The 25,881-nt window shown below is 34.7% G+C and overlaps 1 long non-coding RNA gene across 1 annotated transcript in view; it reads left to right on the plus strand.

Annotated features, from left to right (window-relative positions):
* The first annotated feature begins 1,681 nt into the window (after positions 1-1,681).
* Positions 1,682-25,881, plus strand: part of LOC129524598 (uncharacterized) — a 54,621-nt gene continuing 30,421 nt past the window's right edge. Inside the window, exon 1 of the long non-coding RNA XR_008668453.2 lies at positions 1,682-1,751. This is a non-coding gene — a long non-coding RNA (uncharacterized lncRNA). The remainder of the gene's footprint in view (positions 1,752-25,881) is intronic.

Here is a 25,881-nt window from a genome sequence, read left to right on the forward strand (position 1 = left end):
GCTGGAATTACTTATTTTCTTCCTTGCTTTCTACACCACACTTTAGTCACCACCATGCTGGCACTTGTCTCACCGCATTATAATTATTTATGTGCCTGTGTTCCATAACCAGAATATGGGACTTAAGCTTCTTTATACCTCCAGCATAATTGTTTCATGTGTGCTTTTAGGTAATGGAATAAAATGGATGAATGAGTGAATGCGACTATAGTACTAAATGCTCTTAGATAAAGATGTAATTATTCTTAAGTGATAAAATTGTTCGAACATGAGTAGTTCAGATAATGAGAGACTGTCATAGAATTACTTGATAAAATCTAGTCAATAAAATGGCTTGGCAATATAACCTTTATGATTTCTTTAAACAATCATTCATTTCTTTCTGAAGATGAGAAGAGGAGATTCCTTCTCCCATCTTTATATTTCAACAATGATTAGAAAACAAATTGATCTCTGGGATCAGTGCCCAATACCATTAAAGTGGTATACATCTTACAATTGTTAATTAATTTGTGGCATACATATACCAGTCTCCACAGCCAGCTTCATCTGCATACAGCAGCATAATCACTTTTTTCCTTATAGTAAAGACATATTATGAGTCATAAAAGTCTTCTCCAGGGGGTGTGGTTATCATCTGGTAATCACACCCTTGGGAGGTTAAAAACACTTATCTTTGGATCATGACTTGCAATGCCCCAGGGGTGTGATTATCTCAGGCAACTCACACTTTCTAACATGCCTAATTGCTTAATTATCATAGCTGCAAGTTCACACCACCATACAGGAACTCATGTTGTGTCAGCATTTCCACTATAAATTCCTTTTTCAAGAGTCTATAACTCAGCCATAAAAAAAAAAAAAAACCTGTGGTCCATTGAAGCACTGCAGTAAGAGTCTTATTCCAGGAAACATTTCTGTAATAGGTTAATTGTATCTTAAAAATTGGGTCCTGATTCTCATAGTTAGTTCACCAAAGAAATAAATGATAATTAAATGTCTCTAAATTATATATTTTTCTGTATGGCTGGGTAAATAATGTAAATCCTAAAGATGTAAATATTATTTTTTAAATATAACAAGAATGGCTCATACAATTTCCAGTTTTTTGGAAATACACTTACACATATTTATAAAATATTATATGAGTAGAATGAGCTAAACCATAGTTAGAGAACATTGTCATATGCAATCATGTACTACATAATATTTCAGTCAATGGACAGCATGTGGCAGTAGTCACATAAGATTATAACAGAGCTGAAAAATTCCTGTTGTCTAATGACATCATGGCTGTCATAACTGTCATGGCGGTCATGGCCATCTGAACATTGTAGTACAATGTACTCCTCATGTGTTTGTGGTGATGCTGATGTAAACAAGCATCTGCACTGCCAGTTGTATAAAAGTGTAGCACATACAATTATGTACATACAATTAAGCACACACAATTATGTACAACACATAATATTTTATAATGACAATAAACAATTTTGTTACCGGTTTATGTATTCACTGTACTATACTTTTCACCATTATTTTAGAGTGTACTCTTTCTACTTATATATAAAAAAAAGTTAATTGTAAAACAGCCTCTAGCAGGTCCTTCAGGACATATTCCAGAAGAAGGCATTGTTATCATAGGAGATGACGGTTCCATGTGTGTTATTGCCCCTGAAGACCTTCCAGTGGGTCAAGATATGGAGGTGAAAGACAGTGATATTGATGATCCTGACCCTGCGTAGGCCAAGGTAATGTGTGTGTTTGTGTCTTAGTTTTTAACAAAAACAGTTTAAAAAGTTTTAAAAAATTAAATTTTAAAATTAGAAAAAAGCTTATAAAATAAGTATATAAAGAAAAAATATTTTTGTACAGTTATACAATGTGTGTTTTAAGCAGAGTTACTATAAAAGAGTCAAAGAATTAAAAATTTTGAAAGTTTATAGCATAAAAAATTGTAGTAAGCTAAGATTAATTTATTATTGAAGAAAGGAAAATTTATAAATTTAGTGTAGCCTAAGTGTACAGTGCTTATAAAGTCTACAGTAGTGCACAGTAATGGCCTAGACCTTCATGTTCATTCACTACTCACTGATCTAACCTAGAGCAACTTCCATTCCTTCAAGCTTCACTTCATTTTCAGTGCCTTATATAGGTGTACCATTTTTATTTTTTATACAGTATTTTTTTACTATCCATTTTCTATGTTTAGATATGTTTAGATACACAAATATTTACCATTGTGTTACAATTGCCTGCAGTATTCAAAACAGTAACATGCTGTATAGGTTTATAGCCTAGGAGCAATAGACTATACCATATAGCCTACGTTTGTAGTAGGCTAGACCATCTAGGTTTTGTAAATACACTCTATGATATTGGCACAATGACAAAATTGCTTAATGATGCATTTCTCAGAACATAATCCCATTGTTAAATGATGCATGACTGTATATGTAAGTTCCAAACCTCAGCCAAGTATTTTCTTAGCTCATATACTGTTAATTATCTAGAGGATTGAGTAAAGAGCACAAAACTAGATAATGGGAAACAAAATGTAGCCCAAATACTGTATAGTTGTATATGACCAGGTGCCTCAGACTGATGAATGTCTCAAAGCCTGGAAGAGGCGGACTCAGGTAGGTCAATTCACAAGAGCCCCAAGATTATAAACTACTCAACTAATGCACTAATATAAGAGGTATGTTTACCCTCATAGCTGTAATTCATCCATAGTAACACCATCCCAACAACAGCATTTTTGAGATGCTAATAAAATGTTTTGCTGTAAGTATGGAATCAGATCAAATAAAATGAGAATGTTGAGTGGTATTTCATACAGATTGTACTGAGAGCTAAATCCTCTTGTTTTTTGCACTGGGGGATACCCCTCTTCTGTTACCGAGCAGTCACTAGAATTTCCAGAATTTGACCTTCAATTTTGTTATGCTACAGCCAATGTGACTCAATGTATGCATTTGAAAAACATATGACTTGGATTGAAATCTCCCAAGAAATTAAAAGAAAATAAGTTATTACTAATTCCTTAATTCCTCACTCATCCTTTCAGTTTATTTTTTTAAGTTTCTTAGTCATCTTTTTCTTTCAAGAGGTTCTGCAATTTCTTCATTAAATGCCACAGAGTTGATGAACACCTGACCCTCCAACAGAGACCATCTTTGCCAGACTATTACTTTTTATATCAGTCCTGTCTTAATCTACATTTTTTTCTTCAAAAAAAAACCCTGTGTAATGTTTTATAGAACTTAGAACAAAATACAAATATCACATTTTCTTATAAACAAAACTAAAATATCTCTGGATAGTAAAAGTATGTGTCCACTTTTCCTCACACAAAATGAAAATGGTTCTCCTCATATGTAATCAGATCATCTCACATTGTTGCATCCGAGATCAATAAATGCAAGTGAATTTCATGATTTTTCTTAAAAAGTTAAAATGTTGAATCCTGTCTTACTTTTCTTAACATGTAAGCATATGCTCCAAATGTTTTGTTTTGTATCGTTTTTGTGATAATAAAGCACTAAGTAATCCATCGGGGAAACAGAAGAAAAAGAAAATCAAAATAGAAACTCAAAACTTTTTTCTTTTTTATTATTTGAAATATAAATTTTGCTGTAACTCCTACTTGGAAAAGTGTCTAATCACTTTACAGGTATATATGTTGGCAGCACCCACTACACAGTTATTAGTGATAAGGTATCAGCAGATGAAAACACAAAATGAAAACATTTTGTGACTGTGGAGATCAAAGATGGTTTCTTACAAGACGAAAGAATAACAGTTGCTAAATGTTAATCAGTATAGAAGCCAATGTGTATATGTGTTTATGTTAATGTTTTATTTTATGTTGTGTTGTAAAACAAAAAGAAAAAAATAGATTCACCGGTATTTGAAGATGATTTGGAAATATACAAATGAAAAAAAATGAGGTATTGAGAGGAAAAATATGTGGCAAAATATTACACAACTATTCTGAAGCAAAAAAGTTATGACTTTATCTTGTTCAGTATTATTTATGCACAAAAATATATCAAGAGTGTTGATGGTAGACATTTTTTAGGTCAAGTAAGAAGGAAAAATAGGTTATTTACTACTACTCTGTGAGGCTTTTAATAGGGGGAGAGACTTCCTAATAATATGTGGTTAAACATAAAATATAAAGTAGCCAGGATTTTTTAAATACAAAGAATTCATTTTTTAACGTTTTGGGAGGTCTGGAGGTCTTGCAAAAATAAGTATCTATATATGGATACACACAAAATTTAGCGTGTAATTTCAGAGGGCTCATAGATTCTTTAGCACTCATCCAGAGGCATAAGTTAAAAACCTCAACTACACAGAGAAAGCGTACAATATATGGTTGTTACTGATGACTAATGTAGGCAAAATCTGTCCCCCCTGCTCCCCCACAAAGTGGTTCGGGAAGATAGTACTTACTTGAGTTTTGATAAATGTATACAGCTATTAAACTGCCACCACAAACATGATCTTGGACATCTTCATCACTCCAAAAAGTTTCTTCATTCCCCTTTGCAAGCAATTTCCACCCCACCACCAGCCCTAGATAACCCAAGACCTACCTTCTGTTCTTGTTAATTAGATTTGGCTTTGTCTAGAGTTTCATATAAATGAATTCATACAGTTTGTACTCTTCTCTGTCAGCTTCTTTTGCTCAACATAATGTTTTTGAGATTCATCCATGTTGTTGTATATAACAGCAGTTTGCTCTTTTTGTTGATAGTAGTCCAATGTATGGATATACTATTGATGGATAATTGTGTTACATTCAGTTTTGGGCTATAACGAACAAACCTGCTATGAACATTTGTGTGTAAGTTTTTGTGTAAACAGATGTCCTCATTTTCTTGGGTAAAGATCCAGGATTACAATTGTTAGGTCATATGATAAAAGTAGATTTAACTTTAGGAGAAACTGCCAAAATGTTTTCCATAGTGGCTGTGCCATTTTACATTCCCACCAGCAATGTATGATAATTCCAGTTACTCCACATCCATGCCAATACTTGCTATTGCCGGTCTGTAAAATTCTAATGGCCAAAATTAAAAACGAAAGGGGACATATACTGCATCTCATTGTAGTTTAACTTTGTATTTCCTTGATGGCTAATGATGTTGAATGTCTATTTATGTGCTTATTGGCCATTTGAATATTTATTTTTCATGAAGAGTCTGTTCAAATATTTTATTCATTTTAAAATTGGATTGTGTGTCTTATTTTTGAGATTTTAGAGTTCTTTATTCTGGGAAAGGATCCTTGGGAGATATCTATATCTATATCTATCTATATCTATCTGTATCTATCTATATAAAATTTTATTCCAATTTGAGACTTGCCTTTTCATATTGCCAATGATAAATTTTGAAGAGCAGTTTTTCATTTTATTTTATCAATTCATAAATTAGTCTAAATATTACTATTTTTCTTTATTTTACATGCATTTTGTGTGCTTCCAATAAATTTTAGCTAACTCAAGGTCAGACAGATTTCCCCCTTTGAGAGAGATAGAGAGAGAGAGAAGAAGAGAGAGAGGTAAGTTAAGGGTTGAAGTTCGTTCTTCGTCTTATAGATATCCAAATGTTCCAGATCAATTTGTTGAAAAGGCAGTCATTTCCCCATTGAGTTGACTTTACTCCTTTAGCAGAAGTCAATTGACAGAATATTCATGGATCTATACTGGCAGACCCTTGATTGTCTGCCATTAATCTGTTTGCTTAAACTTACGTAAATATTATACATTTTAGTATACTCTTATCTTGATAGTAACTTTTAAAGTCTGGTAGTACATTCCTGAACTATGTACTTTTTCAAAATTATTTGAATTTCTGTATGAACTTTAGAATTAACTCATTACTTTATAAAAAATGCTTTTTTAGAGTTTCCATTGGAATTTTATTGAATCCATAGATAAATGTGGAATTTTGTTGAATTCATGGAACTGAATGAAATTGTATTGAATCCATAGATAAATGTGAATAAAATTGACATCTGACCGACAATAGTCCTCCAATTCATGGAGAGCATATATTTCACCATGTACTCAGGTCTTGAAGTTTCTACCAGGATTGTTTTATAGCTTGCAGTGTATAGGTCTTTCAAATGTTTTATTAAATCTATTCCTCAGTATTGCCTATTTTTTAAATGCTATTGTAAATAGTATTAAAGGTCCATGTCCATTTTTAATTGTTTGATACTAGTGTATAGAAATAACATTTGATTTTTGTATACTGATTTATTATCCTGTAACTTTGCTTTGCTAAACTCAGGTACTAGGTCTAGTAACTTTTGGTTTATACTTTTTTGTGCTTTTTACATACAGAATCAAGTCATCTATGAATAAGTATATTTCATTTGTTTCTGTCTGCTTTTTATTTTTCTTGCTTTAGTGTAGTAGCTAGGAAGTTGCATAAAATATTTAAAGGAAGTAGTGAAAGGGGACATCTTTAATGTTTCCTTGACTTTTCAGGTAGGATATTTGTATTTTACCATTAAGTATGATATTAACTGTAGAACATATTTCATAGATGTCCTTTATTAGCTTGAGACTATTCCCTTTTTTCATAGTCTGTTCAGATTTTTCTGTCAAGAGTGCTGAATTTTTCAAATGCTTTTTCTGCATCTATTGAAAAAATACGTGTCTCTCCTTATTTCATTTACTATGATTAATTATGCTGATTATTTTTGAATATTAAACCAAATTTGTATTCTTAGAATAAACTTCATTTGTTCATGGCATGCTACTCTTTTCATACACTGATAGTATTGATGGATTCAATTTGCTAATATTTTGGTAAGATTCTTTTCTGTGTTCAGGAAGCATAGTCTGTAGCTTATAATTTGGCTTTGTTAATTTTTTGCTGTTTAGGTGTTTTTGGAATTTTTGGAATTTTTGCCTGGTTTTAGTATCAGGGTAATGTTGGTTTCATAAAACAGTTGGTATATGTGCTTCCCTCCTCTAATTTTTAAAAGTATTTTTGTAAGAGAGTTATTATCTTTTTTGAATTTATAGAATTTATTGTGAAGTCATTTTTCTTTGTGGGAAAGTGTTTCATTAGGAATATATTTAACTGAAGTAGAAATATGCACATTCTACTTCTTCATAAATCAGTTTTTGTAATTTTTGTCTTTCAATGAATTTTCTCATTTCCTCTAAATTGCTGTGTTTACTGGCAATATACAAATATATTATAATGTCCCCGTCTCTTTGTCCCTGCTCCCCCTGTGCCTTTTTCCATGAGTGAAAGCTTCTTGAGGCCTCACCGGAAGCCATTTATTTATATAAATTCTTATTATTTTACTATATGTAACAGGGCTCAGCAAACTTTTTCTATTAAAAGCCAATTAGTATATACCTTAGGCATTGGAGGACATATGGTCTCTTACAGCTTCTTAAATCTGCTACTGTAGCATGGAAGAAGTCTTAATGAAACTGTATGGTTGATAGGACAAGATTTTGCCCACGGGCCATAGTTTGTGATTCCTTCATCTGTAGGATCTGTCATGTGGTATATGCTCTATTCACTAATGTTGGTAATTTCTGTCTTCTCTCCCTCTTTTGTTTTTTTGATTACTCTAGTTAGAGGTTTATGAATTTTATTGAATTAAAGAAGCAGGCTCTAAATTTTATTGTTTAATTTTCATTAATTTATGTAAATTTGTTATGTATTTGTAAATATCCATTTTATTGCATTAATTTCTGCTGTTTCTTGTTTTCTACATTCTAATTATTTTTAGTTGAATTTTCTCTTCTTTATCTAGTTTCTCAAGATTGGTACTTAGACAAATTATCTTAAATATTTAATCTTTTCTAATACAACCATTTAAAACTGTAAATTTCATTCTAAGTACTGCCTTATGCAGTACTTATGCAGATTTGATGAGTTCATATTTCCCTGAATTTTCTTGATGTTTGTGGACATATGTTGATGGTTGGGCAATAAAAAATTATATATTTATTGCAATCTTTGTAACAGTCTTTATTCAGAGGGCCTTCCAGGAATTCAAAGGAGACTGACTGTTGGGCGCCTGTAGTAACTGCAGCCATTCCAGCACAAGAGGACATCCTAAGGCCGAGTTCATCGTGACTCTGGCAGACTCTGAAGTTCCTGACCTGAATGGGCCTGAGGGAGATGAGGGAGGGTTTTCTGGGTTCCAAGGCAAAGTCTCTCATTCACTTTCCTCCCCTTTCCCCAAGGGAAAGAAGTCTGTTATTACAGTGTGCTGCCTAGAGTTTGAGGAGGGGTGATGCAGTCAATGCAAGACTGTTTTTTCTGTCCTCTTTGATATGTCTTTTACCATTATGCTAAAACAAGGTCCTGTTTATTTAGTTCTTGTGAAGGTATTTTCTTCAGTGGTTGTTTCAAATTGATGTTTCTGTGGGGAGATGATCATTAGAGGTTTTTATTCTGCCATCTTCCAGTGGGAGAAGATCATTTGTTTAACAATTTGAGGAAATGCCAAACTGTTTTCCATAGCAGCTGCATCATTTTGCATAATTTCCAACAACATAGGATGTTTCTCATTGTTCCACATTCTTGCCGAAACTTATTTCTTTTATTGTTTTTTAATTATAGCCATCCTAGTGGATATAAAGTGGTATCTTCTTATGATTTATGTTTGCATTTTCCTGATAAAGATGCTGAGCATCTTTGTATTAGCTATGACCATTTGCATCTCCCTTGGAGATATGTCTATTGAAGTCTTTGACTATTTTTTAAGTGGGAAGTTTGTCTTTTAGTTGTCGAGTTGTAAGAATTCTTCATACATTCTAGATACTAAACTCTTATCAAATAGATGCCTTGCAAATATTTTCTCCCATTCTGTAGTTTGTCTTTTTCACTTTCTTGATAGTGTTCTTTTCTGCACAAAAGTTTTAAATTTTGATGAAGTTCAATTTAACTATTTATTTTGTTGCATGTGTTTTTTATGACATTTCAAATAATCCACTGCCAATGCCAAGGCCATAAAATTTTACCTCTATATTTTCTTCTAAATTTTATAGTTTTAACTCTTTGATTTAGGCCTTTGATCCATTTTGAGTTCATTTCTGTATATGGTATGAGGTACGGATCCAACTTCATTCTTTTGTATGTGGATATTCAGTTGTGACAGTACCAGTTTTATGGAGAAACGATTTTTCTCCATTAAATGATTTTGGCACCTGATATGGTTTGGATATTTGTCCCCTTCAAATCTTTTTTTTTTTTTTTTTTGAGACAGAGTCTCACACTGTCTCCCAGGCTGGAGTGCAGTAGCACAATCTTGGCTCACTGCCACCTCTGCCACCCAGATTCAAACGATTCTCCTGCCTCAGCCTCCTGAGTAGCTGGGATTACAGGCACCCACCACCACACCTGGCTAATTTTTTTGTATTTTTAGTAGAGACAGGGTTTCACTATGTTGGCCAGGCTGCTCTCAAACTCCTGACCTTGTGATCCGCCCGCCTCTGCCTCCCAAAGTGCTGGGATTACAGACGTAAGCCACTGTGTCTGGCCTTCAAATCTTATATTGAAACTTGATCCCCACTGTTGGAGGTATAGCCTGGTGGGAGGTTGGGTGTTGGGAATGGATCCCTCATGAATGGCTTAGTGTCCCTCCCATGGTAATGAGTGACTTCTCACTCCATAGTTCACATGAGAGTTTATTTTTTAAAAGATCCTGATACCTCCTCCTCTCTCTTTCTTGTTCCCGTCTCTCTGCAGAGCATGCCTGCTCCCCCTGTGCCTTCTGCTATGAGTAAAATCTTCTTGAGACCTCACCGGAAGCCAAGCAGATGTTTGTGCCATGGTTGGACAGCCTGCAGAACCATGAGCAAATAAGACTTCTTTCTTCATGTTACTATATTAGTCTATTTGCACATTGCTGTAAAGATACTACCTGAGATTGGGTAATTTATAAAGGAAAGAGGTTTAATTGACTCACAGTTCTACATGGCTCAGGAGGTCTCAGGAAACTTACAATCATGGCAGAAGTTGAAGGAAAACAAGGCACATTTTCTCATGGCGGCAGGAGATAGATAGAGAACCCAGAGGAAACTGCCACTTTAAAACCATCAGATCCTATGAGAACTCCTTCACTATCATGAGAACAGCATTAGGGAAACCATCCCCATAATCTGATTACCTCCCACCAGGTCCCTACCTCGATAGGTGGAGATTACAATTCCAGATGAGATTTGGGTGAAGACACAGAGCCAAACCATATCATTCTGTCTCTGGCCTCTCCCAGAGCTCATGTCCTTTTCACATTTCAAAACCAATCATGCCTTCCCAACAGTCCCCCAGACTTAACGCATTTCAGCATTAACTCAAAAGTCCAAGTCCAAAGACTCATGTAAGACAAGGGAAGTCCCTTCTGCCTATGAGCCTGAAAAATCAAAAGCAAGTTAGTTACTTCCTAGATACAATGGGGTTACAGGCATTGAGTAAATGTTCCAATTCCAAATTGAAGAAATTGGCCAAAACAAAGGGGCCACAGGCCTAACGCAAGTCTGAAACCTGGCCAGGTAGTGATTGAATCTTAAAGCTTCAAAATCTCCACTCCACGTCTCACATCCAGGGCACGTTCATGCAAGGAATGGGTTCCCACAGCCTTGGGCAGCTCCATTTTGGTGGCTCTGTGGGGTACAGCCCCTATGGCTTCTTTCACAGGCTGGCATTAAGTGCCTGTGGCTTTTCTAGTCACATGGTGCAAGCTGTTGGTAGACCTATCTTTGTGGGGTCTGGAGGATGGTGGCCCTCATCTCACAGCTCCATTAGGCAGTGCCCCAGTGGGGACTCTGTGTGGAGGCTCCAACCCCACATTTCCGTTCTGCACTGCCCTGGCAGATGTTCTCCATGAGGGCTCCCACCCATACATCCTGTGAAATCTAGGCAGAGGTTCTCAAAGCTCAACTCTTGTCTTCTGCACACCTCCAGGCCCAACACCATATGGAAGCTGCCAAGACTTGGGGATTTCACCCTCTGAAGCAATGGCCCCTAGCTGCACCTTGGCCCCTTTTAGCCACTGTTGGAGCTGGAACACCTGAAATGCAGGGAACCAAGTCCTAAGGCTGCACAGAGCAGCCGGGCCCTGGGCCCAGCCCACAGAATCATTTTTCCCTTCCGGGCCCCCGAGCCTGTGATGGGAGGGGCTGCCATCAAGATCTCTGACATGCCCTGAAGACATTTTCCCATTGTCTTGTCCATTAAAATTAGGCTACTTATTACTTCTGCAGATTTCTGCAGCCAGCTTGAATTCCTCCCCAGAAAATGGGTTTCTCTTTTCTACTGCATGGTCAGGCTGCAAAATTTCTAAGCCTTCATGCTCTGCTTCTCTTTCAAACATAAATTCCAATTTCAAAACATTTCTTTGTGAACACATATAACTGAATGCTTTCAGAATAAGCCAGGTGACATCTTGAATTTTTTGCTGCTTAAGAAATTTCCTCCGCCATTTCTCAAGTTCATCTCTCTCGAGTTCAAAGTTCCACAGATCTCTAGGGCAGGGGCAAAATGCCACAAGTCTCTTTGCTAAAGCACAGTTAAGAGTGACCTTTACTCCAGTTCCCAATAAGTTCCTCATCTCCATCTGAGACCACCTCAGCCTGTACTTCATTGTCCACATCACTATTAGCATTTTGGTCAAAACCATTCAACAAGTCTCTAGGAATTTCCAAACTTTCCCGCATCTTCCTGTCTTCTTCTGAGCCCTCAAAACTGTTACAACCACTGCCTGTTACCCAGTTCCAAAGTTGCTTTCACATTTTCAGGTTATTTTATAGCTGTACCCCACTCTGCTGGTACTAATTCTCTGTATTAGTCCATTTTCACACTGCTATAAAGATACTACTTGAGACTGGGTAATTTATAAAGGAAAAAAGTTTAATTGATTCATAGTTCCACATGGCTGAGGAGGCCTCAGGAAACTTACAATCATGGTGGAAGGCAAAGGGGAAGCAAGGCATATCTTATGGTAGGAGAAGAAACAGAGAAGATGGGGAAAATTGTCACTTTTAAACAATGAGCTCTCTGAAGAACTCCTTCACTATCCGAAGAGCCAGGGGGAATGCTTCCCCATGATCCAATTGCCTCCCACCCAGACCCTCCCTCAACACATGGGGATTATAGTTATCCAGTCTCAGGTATTTCTTTGTAGCAAGACCAAATAGACTAACCCAGTGTCCTTAATGATAATCAATTGGTCATAGATATCTAGATTCATTTCTGTAGTTTCGATTATATTCCATTCCTTTATGTAACTATACTTATTCTAGTACTATACTATTTTGATATCATACTGTAGCTTGGTAAAACCTTGAAATAGGAAAGTGAGTACTCTAAACTTTTCTTCAAGTTTGCTTTGACTATATGTGGCCCTTTAAAATTCCATGTGAAATCAAGGATAGGCTTTTCTATTTCTATAAAAAAAAAGATTGTTTCAATTTTGATAAATATTGTGTTGAATTGCTTTGAGTAATAGTCTATTAAATTATTTTTTTAACCTTTGTGGGTACACAGTGGTGTATACATTCATGGAGTACCTGAAATATTTTGGTATAGATATGCATATCATGGAAAATTGGGTATACATTTCCTCAAGCATTTATCCTTTGTGTTACAAACAATTCAGTTATATATTTTTAGTTATCTTTAAATATGCTATTAAATTATTATTGACTATAGTCACCCTGTTAGGCTATCAAATACTGGTTCTTATTCATTCTTTCCGTGTTTTGTTTTTGTCTTTTTCCCATTAACCACCCCTACTGCCATCCCATGTTTCCACTAACCTTCCCAGCCTCTGGTAACCATCTTTCTACTCTCTATCTCTCTATCTTCATGAGTTCAATTGTTTTGATTTTTGGACCCCATGAATAAGTGAGAATATGTGAAGTTCGTCTTTTTGTGCCTCGCTTATTTCACTTAACATAAGGACTTCCAGTTCCATCCAGGTTGTTGCAAATGACAGAATCTCATTTTTTTTTCTTTATGCCTGAAGAGTACAACACTGTTTATATGTACCACATTTTCTTTATCCATTCATCTGCTGATGGACACTTAGTTTCCTTCTAAACCTTGGCTATTGGGAATGGTGCTGCAGCAAACATGGCAATGCCAATGTCTCTTTGATGTACTGACTTTCTTTCTTTTGGGTATATACCCAGCAGTGGGATTGCTGGATCCTATGATAGCTCTAATTTTAGCTTTTTGAGGAACCTCCAAACTTTTCTCTATAGTGGTCCTACTAATTTACATTCCCACCAACAGTGTACAAGGGCTCCCTTTTCTCCACATCCTCATCAGCATTTGTTATTTTTATCTTTTTTATAATAAACATTTTAACTGGGGTGAGATGATATCTCATTGTAGTTTTGATTTGCATTTCTCTGATGATCAATGATGTTGAGCACCTTTTCATATTCCTGTTTGCCATTTGTATGTCTTGTTTTGAGAAATGTCTGTTCAAATCTTCTCCCTATTTTTAAATTGAATTATTAGATTTTTTTCCTCTAGAGTTGTTTGAGCTCCTTATATATTATAGTTATTAATCCATTGTCAGATGGGTAGTTTGCAAATATTTTTTTCTTATTCTATGGGTTGTCTCTTCACTTTGCTGATTGTTTTATTTGCTGTGCAGATGTTTTTTACTTGATGTTATCCCACTTGTCCATGTTTGCTTTGCTTGCCTGTGCTTACTGTGTATTACTCAAGAAATATTTCCCCAGATCAATGTCCTGGAGAGTTTCCCTAATGTTTTCTTGTAGTTGTTTCATAGTTTGAGGTCTTAGATTTAAGTCTTTAATCCACTTTGGTTTGATTTTTGCATGTGACAAGAGATAGTGGTCTAGTTTTGTATTTCTGCATATGGATATTCAGTTTTCTCATCACCATTTATTGAAGAGACTGTCTTTTCTCCAATGTGTGTTCTTGGCACCTTTGTCAAAAATGACTTCACTGTAGATGTGTGGATTTAATTCTTGGTTCTCTATTATGTTTCACTGGCTTATGAATCTGTTTTTATACCCGTACCATGCTCTTTTGGTTGCTATAGCTCTGTAGTATAATTTGAAGTCAGGTAATGTGATTCCTCCAGTTTTGTTCTGTTTGCTTAAGATAGCTATGGCTATTCTGGGTCTTTTGTGGCTCTATGTAAATTTTACAATTATTTTTTCTTTTTCTGTGAAAAATATCATTGGTATTTTGATAGGGATTGCATTGAATGTGCTCTGGGTAGTATGGGCATTTCAACAATATTGATTCTTCCAATCCATGAGTGTGGGATATCTTTCCCTCTTTTATTCCTCTTCCATTTCTTTCATCAGCATTTTATAGTTTTTATTGTAAAGATCTTTCACTTTTTTGGTTTATTTTTGTGTTTTAAATTTCATTTGTGGCTATGATAAATTTTTATGAAAGTTTTTACATTTCATTTTCAGATTGTTCACTTTTGGCATATAGAAATGCTACTAATTTTTGTATATTGATTTTGCATCCTGCAACTTTATTGAATTTTTTTTTAGTCCTAATAGCTTTTTTGGTGAATTCTTTAGGTTTTTCTAAATATGAGATCCTATCATTTACAAACAAGGATAAATTTGACTTTTTCCTTTCCAGTTTGGATATCATTTCTTTCTTTCTCTTGTCTGATTGCTCTAGCTAGGACTTCCAGTACTATGTTGAATAACAGTGCTGAAAGTGGGCTTCCTTGTTGTGTTCCAGATCTTAGAGAATGGTATTTTGTTTTTTTCCCATTCAGTATGATACTAGCTGTGGGCCTTTTATATATGGCTGTTATATGTTGAGGTATGTTTGTTCTGTACCCCATTTTTTTTAGGGCTTTAATCATGAAAGGATGTTGAATTTTAACAAATGTTTTTTCAGCATCAACTGAAATGATTATATGGTTTTTGTCCTTCATTCTGTTGATATGATGTAGCAAATTGATTGATTTATATATGGTGAACCATCCTTGCATACCCTGGATAAATTCCACTTGATCATGAGGAATGATCTTTTCAATGTATTGATTCAGTTTTCTAGTATTTTGTTGAAGATTTTTGCATCAATGTTCATTAGAGATATTGGCCTATAGTTTTCTTTTTATGATTTGTCTTTGGTTTTGGTTTCAGGGTAATACTGGCATCATAAAACCAGTTTGAGATTATTTCCTCCTCATCTTTTTTAGAACAGTTTGAGTAGGATTGGTGTTAGTTCTTTAAATATTTGATAGGATTCAGCAGTGAAGGCATTGAATCCTGAGCTTTTCTTTACTAGGAGACTTTTTATTAAAGCTTTGATCTCGTTGCTTGTTATTGGCCTGTTTAAGTTTTGGATTTCTTCATGGTTCAATATTGGTAGGTAGCATGTGTCTAGCAATTTATCTATTTCTTCTATATTTTCCAATTTATGGGCATATAGTTGCTCATCATAGCCACTAATGATCCTTTACATTTCTGCAGTGTCAGTTGTAATATCTTCTGTTTCATCTTTGATTTTATTTGAGTCTTCTCTCTTTTTTCCTTCATTATTCTGGCTGAAGGTTTGTCAATTTGATCTTTTCAAAAAATCAGCTTTTTGTTTCATTGACCTTTTTATTGTTCTCTTCATTTCAAAGTCATTTATTTATGCTCTCATATTTATTATTATTTTTTCTACTAACTTTGGGTTTGGTTTTTCTCTTACTTTTCTGGTCCTTTTGGATGCATCATTAGGTTATTATTTGAAGTTTTTCTTCGTTTTTGATGTGGGCACTTCTAGCTATAAGTTTCTCTCTTGGTATAGCTTTCATTATACCCCATAGGTTTTGGTATGTTGTATTTTCATTGTCATTTATTAATGACATTTATTAATGAATAAGTGTTTCAATTTATCTGTTTTTTTCGTTGACCCAGTAGTCATCCAGAAGCATATTGTTTAACTTCCATGTGTTTGTATACTTTCCCAAATTTCTCATATTATTGATTTCTAGTTTTATTCCATTATGGTAAGTGAAGATGCTTGATGTTATTTCAATATTTTTGAATATTTTAACACTTGTTTTGTGACTTAACATATGGTCTATCTTTGAGAAAGATCCATGTGCTAAGGAGAAGAATGTATATTCTGCAACTGTTGGATGAAATATTCTGTAAATATCTATTAGGCCCATTTGTTCCATACTACAGATTAGGCCCAGTGTTTCCTTGTTGATTTTCTGTCCGGGAGATCTGTCCAATGCTGAAAGTGGGGTAATGAAGTCTCTACCTGTTATTGCTATTATTGCATTGAGGTCTATCTCTCTCTTTAGCTCTAATAATGTTTGCTTTATATATCTGGGTGCTCCAGCATTGGGTGTATATACATATATAATTGTTATAGCCTCTTGCTGAATTGATAACCTTTATTATTATATAACAAACTTCTTTGTCTCTTCTAACAGTTTTTGTCTTGAAATCTATTTTTTCTGATATAAATACAGCTACTCCTACTCTTTTTTGGTTTCCATTGGTATGGCATATCTTTTCTCATCTCTTTATTTTCTGTCTATGTGTATCTTTATAGATGAAGTATATTTCCTGTAGGCTACAGACCATTGGGTCTTGTTTTTTCCATCCATTCAGCCACTCTGTGTCTTCTGATCAGAGAGTTTAGTCGATTTACATTAAATGTTATTATTGATAAGTAGGGACTTACTCCTGTAATTTTGATAGTTGTTTCCTGGTTGTTTTGTGGTCTTCTCGTCCCTCTTTTTTCCCTTCCTGTATTTCTTTTAGTGAAGGTGATTTTCTCTGATAGTATGCTTTAACTTCTTGCTTCTCATTTTTTGTGTATCCTTTGTTTTTTGATTTGAGGTTAGCATGACGTTTTCAAATAATATCTTTTACCCCATTATTTTAAACAGATGACAACTTAACACTGATTTCATAGACAAACACAACAAACATGCAAAAATACAACTAACAATAACTCTACAGTTTAACTTTGTCCGCCTGCTTGTTTAACCATTTTAAATTTCTCATCATGTCTAATTGTACTGTCAATACCCTGAAAAGTGGTGGTCGTTATTATTTTTGATAGGTTCATAGTTTAGTCTTTCTACATATCCTAAGAGTAGTTTACACACCACAATTACAATGTTATACTATTCTGTGTTTTTCTGTGTGCTTACTATTACCAGTGAGGTGATTTTTTTATTGATCATTGACATCCTTTTCTTCCAGACTGAAGAACTCTCTTTATCATTTCTTGTAGGACAAGCCTTGTGTTGATGAAATTCTTCAAGTTTTTGTTCGTCTGGGAAGGTCTTTATTTTTCTTTCATGCTTGAAGTATATTTTTGCCAGATATACTATTGTAAGGAGAAAGATATTTTTTCCCTTTAGCACTTTAAATAGGTCATGCCACTCTCTCCTGGCCTGTAAGGTTTTCACTGAAAAGTCTGCTGCCAGACATATTGGTGCTTCATTGTATGTTATTTGTTTATTTTCTCTTGCTGTTTTTAGGATCCTTTCTTTATCCTTGACCTTTGGGAGTTTGATTATTAAATGCTTTGAGGTAGTTTTCTTCCGGTTAAATTTGCTTGGTGTCCTATAACCTTCCTGTACTTGAATGTTAATATCTTTCTTTAGGTTTGAGAAGTTCTCTGATGTTATTTTTTTCTTTATTAAAATTTCCACCTCTCTCTCCTTCTCTACCTCCTCTTTAAGGTCAATATCTCTTAGATTTGACCTTTTGAGGCTATATGCTAGATCTTGTAAGCATGCTTTACTATTTTTATTCTTTTTTTCCTGTCTCCTCTGTTTACTTTCAAGCTCACTAATTCTTCAAACTCACTAATTCTTCAAGCTCACTAATTCTTTCTTCTGCTTGATCAATTCTGCTATTAAGAGAGTGATGCATTCTTCAGCATGTCAATTGCATTTTTCAACTCCAGAATTTCTGCTTGATTCTTTTTAATTATTTTCATCTCTGTTAAATTTACCTGATAGAGTTCTAAATTCCTTCTCTGTATTATCTTAAATATCTTTGAATTTCACCAACACAGCTATTTTGAATCCTCTGTCTGACAGATTATATATCTCTGTTTCTCCAGAATTGGTCACTGGTGACTTATTTAATTCATTTGGTGAGGTCATGTTTTCCTGGATGGTGTTGATACTTATAGATATTCATCAATGTCTTGGCATGGAAGAGTGGGGTATTTATTGTGGTCTTTACAGTTTGAACTTGTTTGTGCCTATCCTTCCTGGAAAGGCTTTCCAGGTATTCAAAGGGACTTGGGCCCTAAGCCCAATGAGGCTGTGGTTTTTGCAGACTCATAGAGGGACTACTTTAGTGGTCTTGGATAAGTTTAAGAAGAATTCTCTGGATTACCAGAGAGATACTCTTGGTCTTTTCTTTTACTTTTTCCTGAACATAAGGGCCTCTCTCTTTCTGTGCTGAGCCATCTGGAACTGGCGATGTGGTGATGTAAGCATCCTGGGGCCACCATCACTGGGACTGCACTGGGTCAGGCCTGAAGCCAGCATATCACTGGGTGTTGCCCAGTGCCATTCCCTTCAGGGTAACGAGTTTTCCCAGGTCCCAGTCATGTCCAGAAATTCTGTTTGGAAGTGAGGTATTGTGATCAAAATCCTTGGTAATTTACCTGATATTCTCTTATACTGAGGCTAAGCTGGTACTCAAACTACAATACAAAGTTCTTCCCACTCTTCCCCCCAGTTTCTACAGGTAGAGGAGACTTTCTATGTGGCCACCACCACCATCAGTCCCCAGAGGGGTTCTGTCAGGCCACTGCCAATGTTCACTTAAAACCTAAGGGCTCTTCCACTGGTGAATGCTGCCAGGCCTGGGACTCAACTTCAGAACAGTGGGCTCCCTTCTGTCCCAGGGCAGGTCCAGGAATGCTGCCCAAGAGTCTAGTCTTGGACTTGGGGATCCCAAGAGCCTGCTTATTGCTCTACCCCACTGTGGCCAAGTTGATACTTAAGGTGCAAGACAAAATCCCCTTTACTTTTCCCTCTGCTTTTCTCAAACAGAAGAAGTATTTCATCATAGCCACCACAGCTGTGAAGGTGCTGGGTCACACCTGAAGCCAGCATTTCTCAGAGCCCAAGGCATGTGGCATACTCTCTGGGGACCACTGCTGGGCATTCATGGCCCAAGGACTCACAGGTGATGAATCTTGCCAGGACTGGTTACTTCGCTTTAAGGCAGTGGGTTCCCTTTTGGCCCAAGATGTATCTAGAAATGTTTTCCAGAAGGTAGGACCTGGAAAGGGGCCCTCCCAGCTCTGCCTGCTGCCCTATCCTACTGGGACTGAGCTGGTATCCAAGATGCAACAAAAAGTCTTACTCTTCACTCTTCCCTCCCAATTTTTGGTTCTTGTGATGGTGCTTTCCTGTGTAAGGATAATTGTTAATATTTGGTGTTCAATTGAGGAGAGACAAACAGTGTAGGCTTCTATTCCACTATCTTGCTCTGTTTCTTTGGGTAACCTTAAAATCTTGATGATAACAAGTCTTCCAAGCCATGAACATATGATGTCGTTCTATTTATTTAGTCTTCTTCTACTTCTTTCAGCAATTTTTTTTATTTTGTTTTTCAGTAATCAAAATGCAAATCTTGCACATCCTTGTTTAAATGTATGCCTATGCATTTTACTCTTTGGGGTGTTATTGTGAATATAACTCTTTTTTGTAATTTTTGATTCAGATTTTTTATTACTGCTGTGTAGAAAAAAAGTAATTTTTTTATTGGTCTTGCACTCTGCAAATTTGCTGAATTCATTGATATGTTGTAGTAAGTGTGTGTGTGTATGTGTGTTGTGTGTGTGTGTTCTTTGGGTATATATATAATCATATTGTAAATTGATGTATTTTTACTTCTTAGTTTCCAATTTGAATGCTTTTTGTTTTTATACCTAATTTTTCTAGCTAGAATTTGTTATATAAGATTGCATAGAAGTGGTGAAAGCAGATATATTTGACTTGTTTACACCTAAGATCGGGAGATCTTAGGTGTAAAACTTTTGGTCTTTCACCATTAAATTTAATATTACTATGGGCATTTCATAAATACATTTTATCATGTTGAAAAGTTCCCTTCTACTTCTTGTTTTTCTGAGTGTTTGTTTTTTTAAGTGTCCAATTTTGTTATTTTTTATGCTTCTATTGATATGATCATATTTTTAAAACTATTAATAAACTATACATATTGATTGATTTTGTTATCATTTGGTAATGGTATGCTCTTGGATTTGGTTAACTAGCATTTTGTTGAAGGTTTTTATATTTGTATTAATAAGAATTGTTGGTATATAGTTTTTGTTTTTCTTGTGTGTCTTTGTCTGGCTTTGGTATCAAAATAGTGGTTACCTTATAGAAGGAGTTAGAAAGTTTTGCCTTCCCTTCTATGTTTTGTAAGAGTTTGAGAATAATACATGTTCTTTAAAAGTTTGCAGAATTTACCACTGAAGCTATCTGCTCCAGGTATTTTTTCTGTTGGGAGGTTTTTGATTGTTGATTAATCTTTTTAGTTGCTACAGATATTGTTAGAGAATCTACTTTTTTCTTCAGTCAGTTTAGGTAGTTTATGGAGATTTGTTCATATCATCTAAGTCATCTAATTTGTTGGTGTACAATTATCGATAGTATTACTTTACACTACTTTTATTTCTGTAAGATCTGTAGTAGTGTCACCACTTTCATTTCTGACTTTGATAATTTGAGCCTTTGGATCTTCTCCTTTTTTGGTCAGCCTAGATAAAAGTTTGTGAATTTTGTTGATCTTTTAAATAATAAATTTTGTTAATCATCTATTAATTTTATTTGATCTATTTCATTAATATCTACTAATTTTTATTATTTACTTGTTTCTACTAGCTTTAGGTTTAGTTTATTCTTTTCTATTTCTGAAAGCATAGATTTAGTTTATTTATTTTAAATATTTATTTTTTCCAATATAGGTATTTATAGCTGTACATTTTTCTTTGAAGAATACTTTTGTTACATCCTATAAATGTTGGTATAATGATGTGTTTTCTTTTTTATTGATCTCAAAGTATTTTATATATTTTTTGACTTACAGGTTTGTTAAGAGTGTGTTGTTTAATTTTCACATATTCATGAACTTTCCACTTTTTCTTCTTTTATTAGTTTCTAGCTTCTTTGTATTGTGGTTGAATAAATTTGAAAACTATGTTTTATGATTTCAACCTTTTAAGATTTATTGAGACTGGTAACATGACCTGATGTATAATCTATCCTGGAGAATATCCCATGTGTTTTTGAGTGCAGATCTCTTTTCATTTGTATTACTTGGAGACAACTGAATGTCTTGGACTTGTGGATTCATGAGTTTCATCAAATTTGGGAAATTTTCAGCCATTATTCTGAAGCCATTATTCTGTTTACCTCTTTCTTCTCCTTCTAAGACTCCCACAGTGTGTATGTTGGCTCACTTGATGGAGTCACAGAAGTCATTTAGGTTCTGTTCACATTCCTTTATTATTTTTTCTATCTGTTTTTCAGACTGGGTAATTTCAATTGTTGCATTTTTAAGTTTCCTGATTCTTTATTTTTCTGCTCAAATCTACTGTTGTGGCACATTGCATTCTAGATTCCACAGTATATGTAGTGAATCTTCCATGCTCTGTTTCCTCCAAAAAGTATTCCTCCTCACCCTCTACCTTTCCAGGCTTTGGGTCTGTATGCTGCTTGTCTTGCCCACCTTTTCTTTTCCTGCATGGATATAGATAGTGTACCTCTTTAAATGCTTTTAACAGATGTCACTGAGAAAGTTGCTTCTGATAGGAGTGAAAGCAAGGTCAACTTTTGTGCTTGTCCATTAGTGAATAATTCAAAAGGCCAAAACACACAACCACAATTTATTGGGAGCAAAGTTTATATTCTACCCCCCACCGCCTACCCCCAGCACCAGTAAGGCACACCCTGAGTGACGATCACCTTTCCAATGGCCACCATAGCACTGGAGATTGGGGGTTGGTAAGCAGCTAAGCAAAAATGCCACAATGTTTTCTTACCAAAAATTCGCAGCCTTTTTCTTCAGTAAGTACTCATTTGGTTGATATAAGTTTCTGACTAGATTTTAAAGTTTCAAAATAGTTGATTTTGTCAGTTTTTGCCATTTAATTGTTGTTTCCAAGGAGGAAATAATTATTGGAGCATCCTGCTCCAGCATTCTTATGATATCATCCCTCCTGAATTACGAATTTTGGCACTGTATTTTCTTTTCTATTCATTAAAAATATTTTTCTAATTTTTCTTATGATTACTTTTTTTGACTTGTGGCTTATTTAGAATTGTGCTGTTTACATTTAAAATACTTTATCCACATTCTTTATACTACTAATTACTGTTTAATTGTATTTTGGTAAAAAATACTCTATAGTAGTCATTGTTTTAAATTTATTGGGACTTGTTTTATGGCCTTGCTTATGGTTTATCTCAGTGAATATTTCCTATGCATTTGAAAAGAATGTGTATTCTGCTGTTTTGGGGCATTGTGTTCAATGATGCCAAATAGGTCAGGTGGGTTGAATGGGCTTTTATGTCTGTTTACTTCTAGATTTCTTTCTATTTGTTCCATCAATTACTGCAAGATAAGTGTTGAATTCTCCAGGTATAATTGTGGATTTATCTATTTCTCTTTCTCTTTTTGTAGGTAAAATTCTTTAATCAGATGCAGACACCTTTAGAATTATCATGTCTTTTTTATAAATTGATCTTTTTATCGTTATGAATTGTCCTTTCATTCTGGTAATCATTGTTATTCTGAGGTGTACTTTGTTTATTATTAATATAAATTTAATTTGGCTCCTTTATAATTAGTGTTTGCATGGTATGATCTTTTCTATACTTTTACTGTTAATGTAGTCTGTGCCTTTATATTTAAAGCTTGCTTTCACAGACAATATGCTCAAATCTTTTAAATAAGGTGTTCTACAGTTTAGAGTTAATGCACTTATTGAAATGTTTGAGGTTTAGTCTACTATCTTGCTAGTTATTTTCTATATGTTCTATCTCTTCTTTTCTTTTAAATCTTCTTCCTTTGGATTAACTGCATAACTTCTAGGATGCCATTTTATTTCTATTATTGACTATGGCATAAGCAGTGAGACAGTTACAGAGAATTTTCATTTTTTCTTTGTCACTTTTAAGCTTATTTATGACAGTTGTATAATAACCTTTCTTCTAGTGATATTTTAGTAGCATTTTTAAGTCATGGCACACTTCTTGGGTCTCTATTGAATACTCCAGCTCATCAAAGAGAACTCTTCATTCTGGCTGGTTGGAACTCAAATGCCTCCTAGCCCTGTGTAAGCTTTTGGAATCAATCATCTTGGATTTTTAGTAACTCTTTGTTAGGCCCTGTGGTGTTTTGTCTTACACACACACTGCTCAATATTCAGCAAAGAATCAGGGTACCCAATGTATATTTCTGGAGCTGATTTTCTAAATGGCGTCTTTCTTTCTAGAATCCACAACCTTCAGTCACTTCAGCCTCCCTAAATTCTGATCTCTATTTCCTCAAATCAGTGAGATCCTCATCCTCCCCTTTGGGAACTTCCCTCGTACTAGCTTTGTTCAGAATGTTCCTTTGAGTGAAAAGTCAAATCAATCCCAGGGCTTATCTTACTTGTTTGCTTATTTGTCTAATTTCAGGTTCTCAGACCTGTATTTCCTCAAGTATAAAAATGCTTAACATTCTATAGGGCAAAATACTTAGCCAACAACTGTTTGATTTTTAAGAATAACCACCTCATATGAGAAAGGAATAATACGAGTGGCTGCAGGAGAATAGAAAATTCCAGGCAGCAGTTTCACATGACTAGAATAAGGAAACTGCTGAAATAGCTACATAAACTTGGGACTGATAAGACCCTGAAAAACCAACGTGTGGGCTAACTTAGCTAAGACCAATTGGACCCAACATGGCACTGGATTTGACCTAGGTTTCACCCAGGACCTCTTATATGCTCATTAACATACTAAATCACAGCCCACCAGTGCTGTAACAGTTCTACAAGCACCCACATTTGGTGTAAAATGGGTAGCACAACAGTTCTAAGCAATTGCTACTATTTTCCAGGAATCTTCATGAATATTTCACTCCTTGGCTAAAGAAACCCATAAAGGTAGAAGTCCCACAGCTCCGTGTGTGTGACTTTCTCTTAAGTGTGCCCATGCTCCCCTTTCTTGAGTGTACTTTTCACTTTGCAATATATTTCCATACTTTTACTATTTTCCAACTCATCCTTGAATTCCTTCTTGCAACAGTGTCAAGAGCCTAGACACCAGATGTGGCAAGATCCCACTGGCATTTGGGGACATCCCCTAGCCCACTGGTATCATATAGACTGAGAAACAGTTTAATTCATTCTGTAAGATACACACACACATACACACACACTATTTTGGGGGTGTAATGACATTTATTCATTTAATCTTATAGATCCTTCCTTTTTAGTTTATGGTTCATTGCTGATTTCATTAATAGAATTTTGCTCTTCTCCAGACATTCTTGGGTTTCTTTAAAATAATAGGATCACAGCTGAAAATAAAGTACCATCTATGCACTGATCACTGATAAGTTTAGGGAATACCGATATACTTTTTAATATAATATGTAAAGAGGACTAAAATTTTTTTGGAATTATTTAATAGGAATTGTGAAGAGAATTGACATCTACTGAGTGCCTATTAATACTAACAACTTCTAAACTTTTTTTCAGAAATTACTATATATTAGGTACTATGCTAAGCAAGTTACATTTATTATCTCATTTGCTTTCCACAATAATTCAAAAACGAATTTCCTAGATTTAGAGTTGATGAGATCAAGGCTCATAAAATGAGGAGCTGAAGGGTTCAAAAAAGATTGCCTAATCCTTGAACTTATGAGAGTTAGACAGCAAATTATTCACACAGCTAGAAATGGTAAAATCTGGCAAAATATCATGTCTTTCAGTTTATTGCTTTTCTTCATAACTTATTTATCTTACATTGCTAATGTCAGAATATTGATATTGTGAATATATTCTCCCTTGTGTCATAATTTTGATAATTCTTCCAGAAAATGGAATCTACGATGGATTTTGTAACTTTGCTAAGACACTAGCTAAAGTAGAATTAGAATACATGATACATGATTCCTGATTCTCATGGGGCTTTCTCATCCCTTGACGACATAAGTTCATTTTCCAATTTTAGATACTTGGCCAATTCAAATGAAAATATTCCAAATTGCTAATCACCCTCTGAAACAACTGTCCAAGAGAAACAATAATATATCTGGTAACAAATTCAGCCTTGCTTCAAATGCATTTTCATGTAAACAAAACAATTTTTTGTGATGATTACAATAATTGTATTCATTATTTTCAGAACAGCTTTCCATTCACTAAGTATGTGAAAATTAATTGCTTACTTTATCAATACTTCATGTCACTGGTACAGAGTTAACCCTGCTTTATAAACTCACTTGTCAGATATTTTGCAGGTTAGGTCCGATCTATGCTGAATGTACATTGTGCAATCAAACTAATTTACATTTTAAAATGCATTTTCTGCTTATTTTAATTTTCTTCTTAATGCCATATTTCCTATGGCTAATGTACTACAGACAATGTAGAAGCTACTAGTGTCAGTGAATGTTTAACAGAATATCTCTTCTTGGAAAATGGAGCCTCTTTTTAATACAACAAGTAAGGAATTAAATTTGTAGGAAGTTTTCTTTTGACATGTAAAGTTTGAGAGAGATGTTTCTTATCAATTTTAAACATCTTAATTCCTTTTATAATAATTAATTTTTATTTTTATTTCAATATTTTTTGGGGCACTGGTGGTTTTTGGTTACAT

The sequence above is a fragment of the Gorilla gorilla genome, chromosome 13, assembly GCF_029281585.2.
Source record: "Gorilla gorilla gorilla isolate KB3781 chromosome 13, NHGRI_mGorGor1-v2.1_pri, whole genome shotgun sequence".
NCBI classification, from domain to species: Eukaryota; Metazoa; Chordata; class Mammalia; order Primates; family Hominidae; genus Gorilla; species Gorilla gorilla.